Source organism: Diabrotica undecimpunctata, chromosome 1 (assembly GCF_040954645.1).
Source record: "Diabrotica undecimpunctata isolate CICGRU chromosome 1, icDiaUnde3, whole genome shotgun sequence".
NCBI classification, from domain to species: domain Eukaryota; kingdom Metazoa; phylum Arthropoda; class Insecta; order Coleoptera; family Chrysomelidae; genus Diabrotica; species Diabrotica undecimpunctata.
Window position 1 is genome coordinate 5,062,193 of NC_092803.1, and position 6,664 is coordinate 5,068,856.

Here is a 6,664-nt window from a genome sequence, read left to right on the forward strand (position 1 = left end):
TCTCTGATTTCAGTATTCATTACTCTACCTCTTCTAGTGAGTTGGCAACATCTTCTCCAATAATTCATTTCCATTGCTTTTATTTTGGATGCGTCATTTTTATCTATTACCCAAAGCTCTGAACCATATGTAGCAATGCTTTCTATGATACTTTTGTATATTCTAATTTTTGTGTTTCGGGTGATGTGGTTATTCCAAAGTATACTATTCAGTTGACGTATTGCTGAATTTCCTTGACCAATTCTAGTAGCTATTTCTTTTGTATTCCGACCATTGTTTGTAATGTTTACACCGAGATATTTATAGCTATCAGTATTTTGAATTTGTTTGCTTCCTAGTTCTAAGTGCTTTACTTCACCTCCCACTACTACGTACTCTGTTTTTGATGGATTAATTGATAAGCCCCACTTAGTATATTCTTCATCTATTTTTCGTAACATGTAGTGGATATCATCTTGATCTTCTGCAAGTATTACTTGGTCATCAGCAAAATGCAAGCTGTACAGTGTATGGTCTCCAATTTTAATTATTTTCGTCATATCATCGTACAACTCCCTTACAGCATTAATGTAAATCGGTGGAATATTCTTGTCTTCTAGCACCTGCCATAGCTTGGCTAATGGGACACTGTCATACGCTTTTTGAAGATCAATAAATACCATGTGTGTCTCCATATTATATTCCAAACGCTTTTCTATTGTTTGTTTTAGGCAAAACACATTGTCTATACAAGAACGACCAGTACGAAAGCCACTCTGATCTTCAGCGTCTTCCCAGCAATCTTCAATTCGGCTTTTAATTATCTTCCCGTAGACTCTACAGATTGAGTTAGTTACACTAAGCCCTCGGTAGTTCTTACAATCTTTTCTGTCGCCTTTATTTTTGTATAGATTGCTGACATATGCAGTTTTCCATTCTGGGGGTAGCTCTTCTCCTCTCAGGAATAAATTAAAAGTATAAGCCAATAGCTGAAATAGTTTGTCAGGGCCATATTTAATCAGTTCAATGGGTACTCCCCCCGGTCCTGGAGCCTTTCCATTTTTCATAGCGTTGGCGTGTTTTTTAATTTCTTCTGGTGTTATTTCAGTTTCTTCGCGGTAGAAAATATCATATTTTTGGTAGCCAATATCTTGGAATTCTGTTCGATCTTCTGTCAGCATTTGTTCATAATATTCGACCCATAATTCTGGGGCTATAAGAGTTAACCTACTGCATTCTTTTCTATCTGTTCTACTACCTCTAATTGTTTTCCAGGCTTCTTTACTTCTTGCTGTACCCATAAAATTTTCTACGTTATCGCAGGCTTTATTCACATCTCATTTTTGGCTTTATTTACCTCTTTTTTTGCTTCTTTCAAGAGAAGTAAAACAGCTTACAGCTTCGTGAAGAGCTTTCATAATTTCGTTGTACGTATTAATTGGTGAGGAGTAACAAACATCGTGCAATTTCAGATTCAACCTCATTCGATACAGAAACTGGGTAGACTCATTTTCAAAACCTTGTAGATTATATCATTATATTTAAACAGTTTAAAATCATTTAAAAAAGTCGAAGCTACATTCTGGTCGGCAACAGGAGAGAGAATGGCTTCCGGTCTTAACGGAAATGTTAAGGTGACATGTGACATATGACAGCTTGGATGGGCAGTCACAATCATGTAGATGTAATCTGCACATTTCAAAATTCTACTAAATGTAACTAAGCATTGACCAAAGGTCCAACGGACACTACTATAGGAAATCAACTGATGAAATATAACATATAGAATATTATAACTAGATTGCATAATCCAGATCTCACATTTAAACCTGTCTATAATAATTAGGGTGTTAGTTTGAAAGCAATTGAAGTGGACATAAAGTATGAATGCAAGAAATAGACTAAACAATCTATTAGACAGTGGGTGGTTGACTACAATAAAAGGGTCTACCAGGCACTATCAATACTGTAGAAAATAAGAAATCTGACTATAAAATTAAAATACTAAAAACTAAAAAAACCAAAATTGAAAGCAATGTATAAATGGGGTATAATTCAAGAAGTTCAGTTAAACCCGCAGTCAATGGGAGAACTATAAAATTAATATGTAAAATCGTTACTCAAGACCAACTGACTGAAACATCAACTATCAAACCTATCATAAAAATATAATTTTTTAAATAGGACACCCTGTATATTTTCTCATATTTAGATTTCGTCTTCATACTGTTAGAGCAGGAATCATAATTCCTGCTCTGACAGTATGAAGTTTCTGACTACTATACAGGTTATTTAACGAATTATGACCATTTTTATTTCGATATCGCTTTGAAGAAACGAAAGAAGAGAAAGGCTGATTCGATTCTGCCAAAAGACGGATATGGTTGTAACAAATACATTTTTTAAATTACAACCAGGAAAGTTTTATACATAGAGATCACCCGGTGATGCCCCAGGGAAAATCATAAGAAACCATATTGATTTTATCAAAATAAACAAAAGGATTCCAAATTCACTGTCAATTCTCTGTTCCACTTTTGTGAAACGTAGACTTATTTCTAAAAAGCACATAATCGAAAAAAAAAAAAAATCGGTCGCTTTGCACTTGCTACTGAAACCATTGACAAAAAGCTAATTTATGATGATAATCATCGACTATCTTTTTACTTTTTCAGAAAAATTCACTTTTAAAATAAAAAAAAGCAGACCTTGATCTAAATTAATCTCTTCCTACGTATCCTATGCCTTTTGTTAATCTACGGAAAGTATATGGGTGAATAAATTTTTACTTTTTGTTTTTTCTTTCTATTAGTTGTTGCAATACAAACATCCATACCACCATTTACAGTCGAAGAAGTAAAATATGCCATCAAAAGCACCAAAGATGATAAAGCAGTAGGCCCTGATAATTTTCACTCAGAATTCTTAAAACTTATGGACTATGATGGCATAAAATGGTTGACAAATATATTTAACAGTATATATGATACGGGCGTGGTTCCCCAAGAGTGGTTAGTGTGAACTTTTATAAATCTTCCAAAAAAACCCAATGCGAGAAAGTGTGAAGACTATAGAATTATAAGCCTTATGAGCCATTTACTTAAAACATTTCTAAAGGTCATCCACAAAAGAATATATACAAAATGTGAGGAACAACTAACAAGAACACAATTCGGATTTCGTGATGCTTTGGGAACACGGGAGGTCCTTTTTGCTGTACAGGTGCTATTTCAGAGATGCAGGGATGTGAATTGTGACATATACGTATGCTTTATAGATTACCAGAAGGCATTTGACAGAGTAAAACATGACAAATTAATGACTCTAATGCAAGAAATTGGAATTGACAACAAAGATCTTAGAATTATCAGAAACATTTACTACAATCAAACGGCCAAAATCAAAATAGAAGACCAGTTAACCAAATAATTATTCAAAATAGAATACTAATAAACGGTGAATGGTTGAATAACATTAGATATGCAGATGACACTATAGTTTTTGCCGATAATCTGAATGACTTACAGATATTAACAAATCGCATAACAGAAGTCAGCAACAGATACGGACTAGCTCTTAACATAAAGAAAACCAAATTTATGACAATTAGTAAAAAACCATTACTAAACGCTCAACTTACAATCAACCAACAGAATATCGAAAGAGTCGAGCAATATACATATCTAGGCACCAATTTAAATAGCCAATGGGACCACTCAACAGAAATTAAACAGCGAATAATAACAGCAAAAGCAGCATTCGTTAGAATGAGAACCATTTTCAACAGTCGAGACATATCATTAAAAACAAAATGCCGTCTATTGAACTGCTACATATTCACAGTTCTGCTCTACGGAATGGAATCATGGACACTGACTGTTGCATTTATGAATCGGCTCGAAGCTTTCGAAATGTGGTGTTATAGGCGCATCTTACGTATATCCTGGGTTGACAGAGTTACTAATGTGGAGGTCCTGCGTAGAATGGGGAAAGAATGTGAAATTCTCATGACCGTCAAAACTAAAAAGTTGGAATATCTAGGACATGTAATGAGAAATCAAGAACGTTACGGCCTTCTCCAGCTGATTCTCCAAGGGAAAGTAAATGGTAAGAGAGGACGGGGAAGAAGACGCATTTCCTGGCTTCAAAATTTACGAAAGTGGTATAACACGACTACCACTGAACTGTTCCGCGCTGCAATAAACAAAGTAAAGATAGCCGTAATGATCGCCAACATCCGGAACGGATAGGCACTTTAAGAAGAAGAAGAATACAAACATGTTATCTCTATAATATAACTTATATGCATAAAAACAATAATTGTAAACAAAGAAAGTATAATTTATATAAAAAACGTTCTAGAAAAGTATAAAATTAAAGATTAAGCTACGTGATGGCAACATCGGTTTTGACGATTGTATATCGTTAATATAGCTTTTACATAGGTATATAAAATGGAAATATACTAAGGAAACTGATATCTGTGGCTTCGAAATGTTTATGTAGCATAAATCATGTACACATAACCACATCCACCTACTGATATAATAGTACTAAATTTGTTGTATTATAAATCGTATAATAGAAGTAATCAAAAAATTATCGTGTTTCAAAACCAAATGCAATAGCTTTTGACGTACTAAATATATCATCCAATTGTTAATCATATTTTATTTTATAGATGTTACCACAAACATGTTTTAAAATTAAGAGGTGTGGGGAGAGTATCTGACATTTGAGAAAAATGCGATAAGCAGCTTCGGTTACTGATTGACAGATAATTACTAACCTGTCTAAGTCATTTTTTGTTTTCTGTTACATAATAAGCTGCTCTTTGTAAATACAGTAAAGTGTATATTTCCTGTCACCCAAAGTAGATGGCGCTACTACATACAGCTACTACTGGCGCTACTACAACATAGTATTTCTAACCAACATGGTAAATGCGATTCTATAATATAGGCTCTTCCCAAATCAATGAAAGGAAGCACACGTCATCATGATTCCAAAACCAGGAAAGGACAGCAAATTCCCTCTGCGTGAGGATGTGTGTGGATCTTCAACGAAAGTGTCTAAAGTTTGATTGCAATTTTTAAGTTTTTGATCAACCTGTTCGAATGCCATCTTTTACTCGTACAGCTTTCTCAAAGCGACCAAATAACTGAACAGTATTCCAAAATAATTGGAACTTTTAACTAAGCAACAATACACTTCTTCTTCTTCTTCACGTGCCATCTCCGCGACGGAGGTTGGCAATCATCATGGCTATTCTGATCTTAGATGCTGCTGCTATACACTATCAATACAATACGCTACAATACACTAATCTTGTTGAATTAATGAAGAAATACTTGCAATTTCTAGTAACGAAATCAAGAAGTTTAGATGCCTCTATTGAAATAGAAATTATGAGGTCACAGAAAGTAAGCTTCTCATTCACGGAGTTCAAAACTTCTGGCTAAAGAAGTTTTGGAGTGTACACGAGCTCTTAACAGTATTAATTAATCATGTTATTTTTAATCCGCAAGAAATACCACCATTTCTTACTCAGGGAACCACTTATCTAATACCGAAGGATCAAAATAACACCCAAGATCCAGCCAAGTACCGCCTGTGTAGCCCAGCATATCTACCAACACTGTTCTCTAAACCATATCATAGATCCTTAACAGAAGCGATGCGCTAAGGGTTCTATGGGCTGCAAAGAACAACTTATAATAGACTCAATCATTTCCAATCAGGCGTACACCAAAGAAAGGAACCTTTTCACCGCCTTCATCGACTACAAAAAGGCCTTTGATTCAGTACCGCATGAATGGCTTATAGATATATTGAAAATATATAAAGTCGATGATAATATAGTGACCTTTTTAAAGCATATAATGACGGAGTGGAAGATTAAAATTCACCTTCAATTACCCGGTGAAAACAACATCGAAACTGAAGATATTTCAATCAACCGGGGTCTTTTCCACGGGGACTCGTTCAGTCCTCTTTGGTTCTGTTTAGCGATGAACCCACTATCTCAGCTACTGAACTTCACTTACTCAGGTTTTAGCATCAAAACTAGCAATACTGTTGTGATGCTAAAAACTATAGAAAATTTCTCAAATGATATTAGTATGCATTTTGGACTAGACAAGTGCCGTATACTAAATATAGTCAGAGGAAAGGTTCAGCCCGGAGGTTTCGATATGCAAGATGGCCAAAACATCGAAGCAATGGGTGAAAATGATATTTACAAATATCTCGGAGTAAAACAAGCGCGGAAAATTAGAAGAGTAAGACAAGTCCATACAGAAAGCTGTACTTCTCACGACGTCCAGATGTGTATAAAAATTTTTGGGAGATACTCCAACATACCAAGTCATCTAGGGGTCGATAACACGGAAAGAGTCACACCAGAGCTCAATCCTTTTGACACCGTAGGTATCTGGGATGAGTGAATTTTCCCCTTAGAGGAAGTGTGAGCCGTATGGCTAAATCTGGAAAACTCGTAAATTGTGGGTGGCAAAGTCATTTCGCTCCTAAAAATGAACCAATCCATATTTTCACATAAAACAAAAAACATAATATTTAGAAGACATGGTTGCAACCGAAAAACAAGGTTTTATAATCCGCTAACGGAATTATCCTACAGGATGTTTCAAAGTTAGGAGAAAAATCACCTTTCGATTAACCCCGT